The sequence below is a fragment of the Coregonus clupeaformis genome, unplaced genomic scaffold (genome assembly GCF_020615455.1).
Source record: "Coregonus clupeaformis isolate EN_2021a unplaced genomic scaffold, ASM2061545v1 scaf1725, whole genome shotgun sequence".
Classification (NCBI taxonomy): domain Eukaryota; kingdom Metazoa; phylum Chordata; class Actinopteri; order Salmoniformes; family Salmonidae; genus Coregonus; species Coregonus clupeaformis.
In genome coordinates, this window is record NW_025535179.1 from 53,061 (window position 1) to 69,038 (window position 15,978).

At 44.8% G+C, this 15,978-nt stretch overlaps 1 pseudogene; it reads left to right on the forward strand.

Moving 5' to 3' along the window:
• LOC121561628 overlaps window positions 1–15,978 on the forward strand; it is a 93,505-nt pseudogene that overhangs the window by 40,333 nt on the left and 37,194 nt on the right.

The following is a 15,978-nucleotide window of genomic DNA, read 5'->3' on the forward strand; positions in this document are numbered from 1 at the left end:
GATATATCAGAGATGGTGTGTGTTAGAGAGAGAACCCCCTCCTCTAGTTGTCCTAGTTGATATATCAGAGATGGTGTGTGTTAGAGAGAGAACCCCCTCCTCTAGTTGTCCTAGTTGATATATCAGAGATGGTGTGTGTTAGAGAGAGAACCCCCTCCTCTAGTTGTCCTAGTTGATATCTCAGAGATGGTGTGTGTTAGAGAGAGAACCCTCCTCTAGTTGTCCTAGTTGATATATCAGAGATGGTGTGTGTTAGATAGAGAACCCTCCTCCTCTAGTTGTCCTAGTTGATATATCAGAGATGGTGTGCTAGAGAGAGAACCCTCCTCCTCTAGTTGTCCTAGTTGATATATCAGAGATGGTGTGTGTTAGAGAGAGAACCCTCCTCCTCTAGTTGTCCTAGTTGATATCTCAGAGATGGTGTGTGTTAGAGAGAGAACCCCCCTCCTCTAGTTGTCCTAGTTGATATATGAGAGAGAACCGTCCTCCTCTAGTTGTCCTAGTTAATATATCAGAGATGGTGTGTGTTAAAGAGAGAACCCCCCTCCTCTAGTTGTCCTAGTTGATATATGAGAGAGAACCGTCCTCCTCTAGTTGTTCTAGTTAATATATCAGAGATGGTGTGTGTTAGAGAGAGAACCCCCCTCCTCTAGTTGTCCTAGTTGATATATCAGAGATGGTGTGTGTTAGAGAGAGAACCCCCCTCCTCTAGTTGTCCTAGTTGATATATCAGAGATGGTGTGTGTTAGAGAGAGAACCCTTCTCTAGTTGTCCTAGTTGATATATCAGAGATGGTGTGTGTTAGAGAGAGAACCCCCTCCTCTAGTTGTCCTAGTTGATATATCAGAGATGGTGTGTGTTAGAGAGAGAACCCCCTCCTCTAGTTGTCCTAGTTGATATATCAGAGATGGTGTGTGTTAGAGAGAGAACCCCCCTCCTCTAGTTGTCCTAGTTGATATATCAGAGATGGTGTGTGTTAGAGAGAGAACCCCCTCCTCTAGTTGTCCTAGTTAATATCTCAGAGATGGTGTGTGTTAGAGAGAGAACCCCCTCCTCTAGTTGTCTAGTTGATATCTCAGAGATGGTGTGTGTTAGAGAGAGAACCCTCCTCTAGTTGTCCTAGTTGATATATCAGAGATGGTGTTTGTTAGAGAGAGAACCCTCCTCCTCTAGTTGTCCTAGTTAATATATCAGAGATGGTGTGTGTTAGAGAGAGAACCCCCTCCTCTAGTTGTCCTAGTTGATATATCAGAGATGGTGTGTGTTAGAGAGAGAACCCTCCTCTAGTTGTCCTAGTTGATATATCAGAGATGGTGTCTGTTAGAGAGAGAACCCCCTCCTCTAGTTGTCCTAGTTGATATATCAGAGATGGTGTGTGTTAGAGAGAGAACCCCCCTCCTCTAGTTGTCCTAGTTGATATATCAGAGATGGTGTGTGTTAGAGAGAGAACCCCCCTCCTCTAGTTGTCCTAGTTGATATATCAGAGATGGTGTGTGTTAGAGAGAGAACCCCCTCCTCTAGTTGTCCTAGTTGATATATCAGAGATGGTGTGTGTTAGAGAGAGAACCCCCCTCCTCTAGTTGTCCTAGTTAATATCTCAGAGATGGTGTGTGTTAGAGAGAGAACCCCCCTCCTCTAGTTGTCCTAGTTGATATCTCAGAGATGGTGTGTGTTAGAGAGAGAACCCTCCTCTAGTTGTCCTAGTTGATATATCAGAGATGGTGTGTGTTAGAGAGAGAACCCTCCTCCTCTAGTTGTCCTAGTTGATATATCAGAGATGGTGTGTGTTAGAGAGAGAACCCTCCTCCTCTAGTTGTCCTAGTTGATATATCAGAGATGGTGTGTGTTGAGAGAGAACCCTCTCCTCTAGTTGTCCTAGTTGATATCTCAGAGATGGTGTGTGTTAGAGAGAGAAACCCCTCCTCTAGTTGTCCTAGTTGATATATGAGAGAGAACCGTCCTCCTCTAGTTGTCCTAGTTAATATATCAGAAGATGGTGTGTGTTAGAGAGAGAACCCCCTCCTCTAGTTGTCCTAGTTGATATATGAGAGATGGTGAGTGTTAGAGAAGAAACCCCTCCTCTAGTTGTCCTAGTTGATATATCAGAGATGGTGTGTGTTAGAGAGAGAACCCCCTCCTCTAGTTGTCTTAGTTATATATCAGAGATGGTGTGTGTGTAGAGAGAACCCCCTCTAGTTGTCTAGTTGATATATCAGAGATGGTGTGTGTTAGAGAGAGAACCCCCTCCTCTAGTTGTCCTAGTTGATATATCAGAGATGGTGTGTGTTAGAGAGAGAACCCCCTCCTCTAGTTGTCCTAGTTGATATATCAGAGATGGTGTGTGTTAGAGAGAGAACCCCCCTCCTCTAGTTGTCCTAGTTGATATATCAGAGATGGTGTGTGTTAGAGAGAGAACCCCCCTCCTCTAGTTGTCCTAGTTAATATCTCAGAGATGGTGTGTGTTAGAGAGAACCCCCTCCTCTAGTTGTCCTAGTTGATATCTCCAGAGATGGTGTGTGTTAGAGAGAGAACCCCCCTCCTCTAGTTGTCCTAGTTGATATATCAGAGATGGTGTGTGTTAGAGAGAGAACCCCTCCTCTAGTTGTCCTAGTTGATATCTCAGAGATGGTGTGTGTTAGAGAGAGAACCCTCCTCCTCTAGTTGTCCTAGTTGATATATCAGAGATGGTGTGTGTTAGAGAGAGAACCCTCCTCTAGTTGTCCTAGTTGATATATCAGAGATGGTGTGTGTTAGAGAGAGAACCCTCCTCTAGTTGTCCTAGTTGATATATCAGAGATGGTGTGTGTTAGAGAGAGAACCCCCTCCTCTAGTTGTCCTAGTTGATATATCAGAGATGGTGTGTGTTAGAGAGAGAACCCCCCTCCTCTAGTTGTCCTAGTTGATATATCAGAGATGGTGTGTGTTAGAGAGAGAACCCTCCTCCTCTAGTTGTCCTAGTTGATATATCAGAGATGGTGTGTGTTAGAGAGAGAACCCCCTCCTCTAGTTGTCCTAGTTGATATATCAGAGATGGTGTGTGTTAGAGAGAGAACCCCCTCCTCTAGTTGTCCTAGTTGATATATCAGAGATGGTGTGTGTTAGAGAGAGAACCCTCCTCCTCTAGTTGTCCTAGTTGATATATCAGAGATGGTGTGTGTTAGAGAGAGAACCTCCTCCTCTAGTTGTCCTAGTTGATATATCAGAGATGGTGTGTTGAGGAGAACCTCCTCTAGTTGCTGTGATATTGAGTTGTTAGAGAGAGAACCCCCTCCTCTAGTTGTCCTAGTTGATATATCAGAGATGGTGTGTGTTAGAGAGAGAACCCCCTCCTCTAGTTGTCCTAGTTGATATATCAGAGATGGTGTGTGTTAGAGAGAGAACCCTCTCCTCTAGTTGTCCTAGTTGATATATCAGAGATGGTGTGTGTTAGAGAGAGAACCCCTCCTCTAGTTGTCCTAGTTGATATATCAGAGATGGTGTGTGTTAGAGAGAGAACCCTCCTCTAGTTGTCCTAGTTGATATCTCAGAGATGGTGTGTGTTAGAGAGAGAACCCCCTCCTCTAGTTGTCCTAGTTGATATATCAGAGATGGTGTGTGTTAGAGAGAGAACCCCTCCTCTAGTTGTCCTAGTTGATATCTCAGAGATGGTGTGTGTTAGAGAGAGAACCCCCCTCCTCTAGTTGTCCTAGTTGATATATCAGAGATGGTGTGTGTTAGAGAGAGAACCCCCTCCTCTAGTTGTCCTAGTTGATATATCAGAGATGGTGTGTGTTAGAGAGAGACCTCCTCTAGTTGTCCTAGTTGATATATCAGAGATGGTGTGTGTTAGAGAGAGAACCCTCCTCCTCTAGTTGTCCTAGTTGATATATCAGAGATGGTGTGTGTTAGAGAGAGAACCCCCTCCTCTAGTTGTCCTAGTTGATATATCAGAGATGGTGTGTGTTAGAGAGAGAACCCCCCTCCTCTAGTTGTCCTAGTTGATATATCAGAGATGGTGTGTGTTAGAGAGAGAACCCCTCCCTCTAGTTGTCCTAGTTGATATATCAGAGATGGTGTGTGTTAGAGAGAGAACCCTCCTCCTCTAGTTGTCCTAGTTGATATATCAGAGATGGTGTGTGTTAGAGAGAGAAACCCCTCCTCTAGTTGTCCTAGTTGATATATCAGAGATGGTGTGTGTTAGAGAGAGAACCCTCCTCCTCTAGTTGTCCTAGTTGATATATCAGAGATGGTGTGTGTTAGAGAGAGAACCCCCTCCTCTAGTTGTCCCTAGTTGATATATCAGAGATGGGTGTGTGTTAGAGAGAGAACCCTCCTCCTCTAGTTGTCCTAGTTGATATATCAGAGATGGTGTTTGTTAGAGAGAGAACCCTCCTCCTCTAGTTGTCCTAGTTAATATATCAGAGATGGTGTGTGTTAGAGAGAGAACCCCCCTCTCTAGTTGTCCTAGTTGATATATCAGAGATGGTGTGTGTTAGAGAGAGACCCCTCCTCTAGTTGTCCTAGTTGATATATCAGAGATGGTGTTTGTTAGAGAGAGAACCCTCCTCCTCTAGTTGTCCTAAGTTGATATCAGAGATGAGAGAAACCTCCTCCTCTAGTTGTCCTAGTTGATATATCAGAGATGGTGTGTGTTAGAGAGAGAACCCCCTCCTCTAGTTGTCCTAGTTAATATATCAGAGATGGTGTGTGTTAGAGAGAGAACCCTCCTCCTCTAGTTGTCCTAGTTGATATATCAGAGATGGTGTGTTAGAGAGAGAACCCCCTCCTCTAGTTGTCCTAGTTGATATATCAGAGATGGTGTGTGTTAGAGAGAGAACCCTCCTCTAGTTGTCCTAGTTGATATATCAGAGATGGTGTGTGTTAGAGAGAGAACCCTCCTCCTCTAGTTGTCCTAGTTGATATATCAGAGATGGTGTGTGTTAGAGAGAGAACCCCCCTCCTCTAGTTGTCCTAGTTGATATATCAGAGATGGTGTGTGTTAGAGAGAGAACCCCTCCTCTAGTTGTCCTAGTTGATATATCAGAGATGGTGTGTGTTAGAGAGAGAACCCTCCTCTAGTTGTCCTAGTTGATATATCAGAGATGGTGTGTGTTAGAGAGAGAACCCCCCTCCTCTAGTTGTCCTAGTTGATATATCAGAGATAGTGTGTGTTAGAGAGAGAATCCCCTGCCTCTAGTTGTCCTAGTTGATATATCAGAGATGGTGTCTGTTAGAGAGAGAACTCCTCCTCTAGTTGTCCTAGTTGATATATCAGAGATGGTGTGTGTTAGAGAGAGAACCCCCTCCTCTAGTTGTCCTAGTTGATATATCAGAGATGGTGTGTGTTAGAGAGAGAACCCTCCTCCTCTAGTTGTCCTAGTTGATATATCAGAGATGGTGTGTGTTAGAGAGAGAACCCCCTCCTCTAGTTGTCCTAGTTGATATATCAGAGATGGTGTGTGTTAGAGAGAGAACCCTCCTCCTCTAGTTGTCCTAGTTGATATATCAGAGATGGTGTGTGTTAGAGAGAGAACCCTCCTCCTCTAGTTGTCCTAGTTGATATATCAGAGATGGTGTGTGTTAGAGAGAGAACCCCTCCTCTAGTTGTCCTAGTTGATATATCAGAGATGGTGTGTGTTAGAGAGAGACCCTCCTCTAGTTGTCCTAGTTGATATCTCAGAGATGGTGTGTGTTAGAGAGAGAACCCTCCTCACTCTAGTTGTCCTAGTTAATATATCAGAGATGGTGTGTGTTAGAGAGAGAACCCCCTCCTCTAGTTGTCCTAGTTGATATATCAGAGATGGTGTCTGTTAGAGAGAGAACCCCCTCCTCTAGTTGTCCTAGTTGATATATCAGAGATGGTGTGTGTTAGAGAGAGAACCCTCCTCTAGTTGTCCTAGTTGATATATCAGAGATGGTGTGTGTTAGAGAGAGAACCCTCCTCCTCTAGTTGTCCTAGTTGATATATCAGAGATGGTGTCTGTTAGAGAGAGAACTCCCTCCTCTAGTTGTCCTAGTTAATATATCAGAGATGGTGTGTGTTAGAGAGAGAACCCCCCTCCTCTAGTTGTCCTAGTTGATATATCAGAGATGGTGTGTGTTAGAGAGAGAACCCTCCTCCTCTAGTTGTCCTAGTTAATATATCAGAGATGGTGTTTGTTAGAGAGAGAACCCTCCTCCTCTAGTTGTCCTAGTTAATATATCAGAGATGGTGTGTGTTAGAGAGAGAACCCCCCTCCTCTAGTTGTCCTAGTTGATATATCAGAGATGGTGTGTGTTAGAGAGAGAACCCTCCTCCTCTAGTTGTCCTAGTTGATATATGAGAGAGAACCGTCCTCCTCTAGTTGTCCTAGTTGATATATCAGAGATGGTGTGTGTTAGAGAGAGAACCCTCCTCTAGTTGTCCTAGTTAATATATCAGAGATGGTGTTTGTTAGAGAGAGAACCCTCCTCCTCTAGTTGTCCTAGTTAATATATCAGAGATGGTGTGTGTTAGAGAGAGAACCCCCTCCTCTAGTTGTCCTAGTTGATATATCAGAGATGGTGTGTGTTAGAGAGAGAACCCTCCTCTAGTTGTCCTAGTTGATATATCAGAGATGGTGTGTGTTAGAGAGAACCCTCCTCCTCTAGTTGTCCTAGTTGATATATGAGAGAGAACCGTCCTCCTCTAGTTGTCCTAGTTGATATATCAGAGATGGTGTGTGTTAGAGAGAGAACCCTCCTCTAGTTGTCCTAGTTGATATATCAGAGATGGTGTGTGTTAGAGAGAGAACCCTCCTCTAGTTGTCCTAGTTGATATATCAGAGATGGTGTGTGTTAGAGAGAGAACCCCCTCCTCTAGTTGTCCTAGTTGATATATCAGAGATGGTGTGTGTTAGAGAGAGAACCCTCCTCCTCTAGTTGTCCTAGTTGATATATCAGAGATGGTGTGTGTTAGAGAGAGAACCCCCTCCTCTAGTTGTCCTAGTTGATATATCAGAGATGGTGTGTGTTAGAGAGAGAACCCTCCTCCTCTAGTTGTCCTAGTTGATATCTCAGAGATGGTGTGTGTTGAGAGAGAGAACCCCCTCCTCTAGTTGTCCTAGTTGATATATGAGAGAGAACCGTCCTCCTCTAGTTGTTCTAGTTAATATATCAGAGATGGTGTGTGTTAGAGAGAGAACCCCCTCCTCTAGTTGTCCTAGTTGATATATCAGAGATGGTGTGTGTGTTAGAGAGAGAACCTCCTCCTCTAGTTGTCCTAGTTGATATATCAGAGATGGTGTGTGTTAGAGAGAGAATCCCCCTCCTCTAGTTGTCCTAGTTGATATATCAGAGATGGTGTGTGTTAGAGAGAGAAAACCCTCCTCCTCTAGTTGTCCTAGTTGATATATCAGAGATGGTGTGTGTTAGAGAGAGAACCCCCTCCTCTAGTTGTCCTAGTTAATATATCAGAGATGGTGTCTGTTAGAGAGAGAACCCCCTCCTCTAGTTGTCCTAGTTGATATATCAGAGATGGTGTGTGTTAGAGAGAGAACCCTCCTCCTCTAGTTGTCCTAGTTGATATATCAGAGATGGTGTCTGTTAGAGAGAGAACCCCCTCCTCTAGTTGTCCTAGTTGATATATCAGAGATGGTGTGTGTTAGAGAGAGAACCCTTCTCTAGTTGTCCTAGTTGATATATCAGAGATGGTGTGTGTTAGAGAGAGAACCCTCCTCTAGTTGTCCTAGTTGATATATCAGAGATGGTGTGTGTGAGAGAGAACCCTCCTCTAGTTGTCCTAGTTGATATATCAGAGATGGTGTGTGTTAGAGAGAGAACCCCCTCCTCTAGTTGTCCTAGTTGATATCTCAGAGATGGTGTGTGTTAGAGAGAGAACCCCCCTCCTCTAGTTGTCCTAGTTGATATATCAGAGATGGTGTGTGTTAGAGAACCCTCCTCCTCTAGTTGTCCTAGTTAATATATCAGAGATGGTGTGTGTTAGAGAGAGAACCCCCTCCTCTAGTTGTCCTAGTTGATATATCAGAGATGGTGTGTGTTAGAGAGAGAACCCTCCTCCTCTAGTTGTCCTAGTTGATATATCAGAGATGGTGTGTGTTAGAGAGAGAACCCTCCTCCTCTAGTTGTCCTAGTTGATATATCAGAGATGGTGTGTGTTAGAGAGAGAACCCTCCTCCTCTAGTTGTCCTAGTTGATATATCAGAGATGGTGTCTGTTAGAGAGAGAACCCCCCTCCTCTAGTTGTCCTAGTTGATATCTCAGAGATGGTGTGTGTTAGAGAGAGAACCCTCCTCCTCTAGTTGTCCTAGTTGATATATGAGAGAGAACCGTCCTCCTCTAGTTGTCCTAGTTGATATATCAGAGATGGTGTGTGTTAGAGAGAGAACCCTCCTCTAGTTGTCCTAGTTGATATCTCAGAGATGGTGTGTGTTAGAGAGAGAACCCCTCCTCTAGTTGTCCTAGTTGATATCTCTCAGAGATGGTGTGTGTTAGAGAGAGAACCCTCCTCCTCTAGTTGTCCTAGTTGATATCTCAGAGATGGTGTGTGTTAGAGAGAGAACCCTCCTCCTCTAGTTGTCCTAGTTGATATCTCAGAGATGGTGTGTGTTAGAGAGAGAACCCCCCTCCTCTAGTTGTCCTAGTTGATATATCAGAGATGGTGTGTGTTAGAGAGAGAACCCTCCTCCTCTAGTTGTCCTAGTTAATATATCAGAGATGGTGTGTGTAGAGAGAGAACCCCCTCCTCTAGTTGTCCTAGTTGATATATCAGAGATGGTGTGTGTTAGAGAGAGAACCCCCTCCTCTAGTTGTCCTAGTTGATATCTCAGAGATGGTGTGTGTTAGAGAGAGAACCCCCTCCTCTAGTTGTCCTAGTTAATATCTCAGAGATGGTGTGTGTTAGAGAGAGAACCCTCCTCCTCTAGTTGTCCTAGTTGATATCTCAGAGATGGTGTGTGTTAGAGAGAGAACCCTCCTCTAGTTGTCCTAGTTGATATATCAGAGATGGTGTGTGTTAGAGAGAGAACCCCCTCCTCTAGTTGTCCTAGTTGATATATCAGAGATGGTGTGTGTTAGAGAGAGAACCCCCTCCTCTAGTTGTCCTAGTTGATATCTCAGAGATGGTGTGTGTTAGAGAGAGAACCCCCCTCCTCTAGTTGTCCTAGTTAATATCTCAGAGATGGTGTGTGTTAGAGAGAGAACCCCCCTCCTCTAGTTGTCCTAGTTGATATATCAGAGATGGTGTGTGTTAGAGAGAGAACCCCCCTCCTCTAGTTGTCCTAGTTGATATATCAGAGATGGTGTGTGTTAGAGAGAGAATCCCCTGCCTCTAGTTGTCCTAGTTGATATATCAGAGATGGTGTGTGTTAGAGAGAGAACCCCCTCCTCTAGTTGTCCTAGTTGATATATCAGAGATGGTGTGTGTTAGAGAGAGAATCCCCTGCCTCTAGTTGTCCTAGTTGATATATCAGAGATGGTGTGTGTTAGAGAGAGAATCCCCCTCCTCTAGTTGTCCTAGTTGATATATCAGAGATGGTGTCTGTTAGAGAGAGAACCCTCCTCCTCTAGTTGTCCTAGTTAATATATCAGAGATGGTGTGTGTTAGAGAGAGAACCCTCCTCCTCTAGTTGTCCTAGTTAATATATCAGAGATGGTGTGTGTTAGAGAGAGAACCCTCCTCCTCTAGTTGTCCTAGTTAATATATCAGAGATGGTGTGTGTTAGAGAGAGAACCCTCCTCCTCTAGTTGTCCTAGTTGATATATCAGAGATGGTGTGTGTTAGAGAGAGAACCCACTCCTCTAGTTGTCCTAGTTGATATATCAGAGATGGTGTGTGTTAGAGAGAGAACCCTCCTCTAGTTGTCCTAGTTGATATATCAGAGATGGTGTGTGTTAGAGAGAGAACCCTCCTCTAGTTGTCCTAGTTGATATATCAGAGATGGTGTGTGTTAGAGAGAGAACCCCCCTCCTCTAGTTGTCCTAGTTGATATATCAGAGATGGTGTGTGTTAGAGAGAGAACCCCCTCCTCTAGTTGTCCTAGTTGATATATCAGGAGATGGTGTCTGTTAGAGAGAGAACCCCCCTCCTCTAGTTGTCCTAGTTGATATATCAGAGATGGTGTGTGTTAGAGAGAGAATCCCCCTCCTCTAGTTGTCCTAGTTGATATATCAGAGATGGTGTGTGTTAGAGAGAGAACCCTCCTCCTCTAGTTGTCCTAGTTGATATATCAGAGATGGTGTGTGTTAGAGAGAGAACCCTCCTCTAGTTGTCCTAGTTGATATATCAGAGATGGTGTGTGTTAGAGAGAGAACCCCCTCCTCTAGTTGTCCTAGTTGATATATCAGAGATGGTGTCTGTTAGAGAGAGAACCCCCCTCCTCTAGTTGTCCTAGTTGATATATCAGAGATGGTGTGTGTTAGAGAGAGAATCCCTCTCCTCTAGTTGTCCTAGTTGATATATCAGAGATGGTGTGTGTTAGAGAGAGAACCCTCCTCTAGTTGTCCTAGTTGATATATCAGAGATGGTGTGTGTTAGAGAGAGAACCCCCCTCCTCTAGTTGTCCTAGTTAATATCTCAGAGATGGTGTGTGTTAGAGAGAGAACTCTCCTCCTCTAGTTGTCCTAGTTGTTATATCAGAGATGGTGTGTGTTAGAGAGAGAATCCTCCTCTAGTTTTCCTAGTTGATATATCAGAGATGGTGTGTGTGTACTAAATCTCCTCCTCTAGCCGCCCTAGCTGATATATCAGAGATGGTACTGCAGCTTCAGGGAACCATGATGAAGATGGAGAACTTCCAGAAGCTTCTAGAACTGAAGAAAGATCTGACAGGCATCCAGGACCTGGCTATACCGGGCAGGGTGAGGGAACAGTTTTACCTGACTTTGCTCTGACAACTATTGTCCTGATTTATTTGAAGTTGTAGTGCATCAATCCTCATGTTGTCCTTTAGTGTCTCTGATTTACAGAGATGATGTTGTTCATTGTTTACTCAGTGTGTTGTTTATCTACCCAATCCAGGAGTTTATCAGACTGGGCTGTCTCAGCAAGCTCTCAGGGAAAGGACTACAGCAGAGGATGTTCTTCCTGGTTAGTCATTACTTCCTACTTCCTGTCACATGACTCCTCTGCTCCTCACTCACAATTCAGGTATCCTATCCCTCTCTGTGTTCCTCTCTCCCCCTCCAGTTCAGTGATTCCCTGGTCTACACAAGCAGAGGGATGACCGCAGACAGCCAGTTCAAGGTTCACGGCCAGCTGCCTCTCTACGGCATGACAGTACGAGTCTCCAGAACCTGAACCGTAACATCATGGGCCAGTTTCCTGGACATAGATAAAGCCTGGTCCTATGGTGTCAGCTTTAGATAACATAACACAGCTGTAAATGAGCTCTGTCTCTCCTCTGATCCAACCCCTGTGTCTGTGTCCTCAGATCAGGGAGAGTGAGGATGACTGGGGAGTTCCTCATTCCTTCACCCTGTTTGGTCAGCGCCAGTCTGTCGTCCTGGCAGCAAGGTAAAAGTGTTCTAGATGTGTTCTAGAGAGTTTAGGGTGTTGTAGGGTGGTTTCGAGTGTTCAGGAGTGTTCTAGAGAGTTTAGGGTGGTTTCGAGTGTTCAGGAGTGTTCTAGAGAGTTTAGGGTGGTTTCGAGTGTTCAGGAGTGTTCTAGAGAGTTTAGGGTGGTTTCGAGTGTTCAGGAGTGTTCTAGAGAGTTTAGGGTGGTTTCGAGTGTTCAGGAGTGTTCTAGAGAGTGTAGGGTGGTTTCGAGTGTTCAGGAGTGTTCTAGAGAGTTTAGGGTGGTTTCGAGTGTTCAGGAGTGTTCTAGAGAGTGTAGGGTGGTTTAGAGTGTTCAGGAGTGTTCTAGAGAGTGTAGGGTAGTTTAGAGTGTTCAGGAGTGTTCTAGAGAGTTTGGGGTAGTTTAGAGTGTTCAGGAGTGTTCTAGAGAGTTTAGGGTGGTTTAGAGTGTTCAGGAGTGTTCTAGAGAGTGTAGGGTGGTTTAGAGTGTTCAGGAGTGTTCTAGAGAGTTTAGGGTAGTTTAGAGTGTTCAGGAGTGTTCTAGAGAGTTTAGGGTGGTTTCGAGTGTTCAGGAGTGTTCTAGAGAGTGTAGGGTAGTTTAGAGTGTTCAGGAGTGTTCTAGAGAGTGTAGGGTGGTTTCGAGTGTTCAGGAGTGTTCTAGAGAGTGTAGGGTGGTTTCGAGTGTTCAGGAGTGTTCTAGAGAGTGTAGGGTAGTTTAGAGTGTTCAGGAGTGTTCTAGAGAGTGTAGGGGTGGTTTCGAGTGTTCAGGAGTGTTCTAGAGAGTGTAGGGTAGGTTTAGAGTGTTCAGGAGTGTTCTAGAGAGTGTAGGGTGGTTTAGAGTGTTCAGGAGTGTTCTAGAGAGTGTAGGGTGGTTTAGAGTGTTCAGGAGTGTTCTAGAGAGTGTAGGGTAGTTTAGAGTGTTCAGGAGTGTTCTAGAGAGTGTAGGGTGGTTTAGAGTGTTCAGGAGTGTTCTAGAGAGTGTAGGGTGGTTTCGAGTGTTCAGGAGTGTTCTAGAGAGTTTAGGGTGGTTTCGAGTGTTCTAGAGAGTTTAGGGTGGTTTAGAGTGTTCAGTAGTGTTCTAGAGAGTGTAGGGTGGTTTAGAGTGTTCAGGAGTGTTCTAGATGTGTTCTAGAGAGTTTAGGGTGGTTTAGAGTGTTCAGGAATGTTCTAGATGTGTTCTAGAGAGTTTAGGGTGTTGTAGGGTGGTTTAGAGTGTTCAGGAGTGTTCTAGAGAGTTTAGGGTGGTTTAGAGTGTTCAGGAGTGTTCTAGAGAGTTTAGGGTGGTTTAGAGTGTTCAGGAGTGTTCTAGATGTGTTCTAGAGAGTTTAGGGTGTTGTAGGGTGGTTTAGAGTGTTCTAGAGCAGGGGTGTCAAACTCATTTTGCCCCGGGGGCCGCATTCTGTCATCAACGAGGTCCGTAGGGCCTCACTGAAAATGGGTCATATTTCCTCGCTGTCAAAATTAGCAAAACATTGTCCTCTATCCTTCGTTTTGGTTATTAGCGAGCTGGACACAGTCAGAAATCTGTATGAATATAGGTCCATTCTCAGTTCTACACCGTTTCATTGTGTAATGATGTATCAAGCACAGATGCTCATCAGATTAACTCTATGAAATATGAATTAGTGTTAACCTCAATACTGAACCTTTTGTTCTGCTGTGGCGTTCCCCTGCTGTAATAACCCTCTCCTCTTCTCCCCTCGCTGTAGGTAGTAATCCATATCTGTACTCTGTACAGGGGCTTGCTAAGGTATTCACCCCCTTGGCGTTTTTCCTATTTTGTTGCCTTACAACCTGGAATTAAAATTGTTTTTTTTGGGGGGGGGGTTGTATCATTTGATTTACACAACATGCCTACCACTTTGAAGATGCAAAATATTTTTTTATTGTGAAACAAACAAGAATTAAGACAAAAAAACTGAAAACTTGAGCGTGCATAACTATTCACCCCCCCCCAAAGTCAATACTTTGTAGAGCCACCTTTGCAGCAATTACAGCTGCAAGTCTCTTGGGGTATGTCTCTATAAGCTTGGCACATCTAGCCACTGGGATTTTTGCCCATTCTTCAAGGCAAAACTGCTCCAGCTCCTTCAAGTTGGATGGGTTCCGCTGGTGTACAGCAATCTTTAAGTCATACCACAGATGGTGTTCTCGGGGTGATGAGAGGTGTTGGGTTTGCGCCAGACATAGCGTTTTCCTTGATGGCCAAAATCTTATTTAGGGGCTTCATAGCAAAGGGGGTGAATACATATGCACGCACCACTTTTCCGTTATTAATTTTTTTAGAAACAAGTTATTTTTTTCATTCACTTCACCAATTTGGACTATTTTGTGTACGTCCATTACATGAAATCCAAATATAAATCCATTTAAATGACAGGTTGTAATGCAACAAAATAGGAAAAACGCCAAGGGGGTTTAATACTTTTTCAAGGCACTGTCCCTAGCTGTCCATCTAAACCATGTCTGTCCCCTGTCCCTAGCTGTCTATCTAAACCATGTCTGTCCCCTGTCCCTAGCTGTCTATCTAAACCATGTCTGTCCCCTGTCCCTAGCTGTCTATCTAAACCATGTCTGTCCCCTGTCCCTAGCTGTCTATCTAAACCATGTCTGTCCCTAGCTGTCTATCTAAACCATGTCTGTCCCCTGTCCCTAGCTGTCTATCTAAACCATGTCTGTCCCCTGTCCCTAGCTGTCTATCTAAACCATGTCTGTCCCTAGCTGTCTATCTAAACCATGTCTGTCCCCTGTCCCTAGCTGTCTATCTAAACCATGTCTGTCCCCTGTCCCTAGCTGTCTATCTAAACCATGTCTGTCCCTAGCTGTCTATCTAAACCATGTCTGTCCCCTGTCCCTAGCTGTCTATCTAAACCATGTCTGTCCCCTGTCCCTAGCTGTCTATCTAAACCATGTCTGTCCCCTGTCCCTAGCTGTCCATCTAAACCATGTCTGTCCCCTGTCCCTAGCTGTCTATATAAACCATGTCTGTAGTCTGTCCTAGCTGTCTATCTAAACCATGTCTGTCCCCTGTCCCTAGCTGTCTATCTAAACCATGTCTGTCCCTGTCCCTAGCTGTCTATCTAAACCATGTCTGTCTCTCTGTCCCTAGCTGTCTATCTAAACCATGTCGCCCTGTCCCTAGCTGTCTATCTAAACATGTCTGTCCTAGCTGTCTATCTAAACCATGTTAGCTGTCTCTAAACCTGTCTGTCCCTAGCTGTCTATCTAAACCATGTCTGTCCCTAGCTGTCTATCTAAACCATGTCTGTCCCCTGTCCCTAGCTGTCTATCTAAACCATGTCTGTCCCTAGCTGTCTATCTAAACCATGTCTGTCCCCTGTCCCTAGCTGTCTATCTAAACCATGTCTGTCCCAGCTGTCTATTGTCCTTCTAAACCATGTCTGTCCCCTGTCCCTAGCTGTCTATCTAAACCATGTCTGTCCCCTGTCCCTAGCTGTCTATCTAAACCATGTGTCCCCTGTCCCTAGCTGTCTATCTAAACCATGTCTGTCCCCTGTCCCTAGCTGTCTATCTAAACCATGTCTGTCCCCTGTCCCTAGCTGTCTATCTAAACCATGTCTGTCCCCTGTCCCTAGCTGTCTATCTAAACCATGTCTGTCCCCTGTCCCTAGCTGTCTATCTAAACCATGTCTGTCCCTAGCTGTCTTCTAACCATGTCTGTTCTATTCTAAACCATGTCTGTCCCCCTGTCCCTAGCTGTCTATCTAAACCATGTCTGTCCCCTGTCCCTAGCTGTCTATCTAAACCATGTCTGTCCCTAGCTGTCTATCTAAACCATGTCTGTCCCTAGCTGTCTATCTAAACCATGTCTGTCCCCTGTCCCTAGCTGTCTATCTAAACCATGTCTGTCCCTGTCCCTAGCTGTCTATCTAAACCATGTCTGTCCCCTGTCCCTAGCTGTCTATCTAAACCATGTCTGTCCCCTGTCCCTAGCTGTCTATCTAAACCATGTCTGTCCCCTGTCCCTAGCTGTCTATCTAAACCATGTCTGTCCCCTGTCCTAGCTGTCTATCTAAACCATGTCTGTCCCCTGTCCCTAGCTGTCTATCTAAACCATGTCTGTCCCCTGTCCCTAGCTGTCTATCTAAACCATGTCTGTCCCCTGTCCCTAGCTGTCTATCTAAACCATGTTCCTGTCCCTAGCTGTCTATCTAAACCATGTCTGTCCTCTGTCCCTAGCTGTCTATCTAAACCATGTCTGTCCTCTGTCCCTAGCTGTCTATCTAAACCATGTCTGTCCTGTCCCCTAGCTGTCTATCTAAACCATGTCTGTCCTCTGTCCCTAGCTGTCTATCTAAACCATGTCTGTCCCTAGCTGTCTATCTAAACCATGTCTGTCCCCTGTCCCTAGCTGTCTATCTAAACCATGTCTGTCCCCTGTCCTAGCTGTCTATCTAAACCATGTCTGTCCCCTGTCCCTAGCTGTCTATCTAAAACCATGTCTGTCCCCTGTCCCTAGCTGTCTATCTAAACCATGTCTGTCCTGTC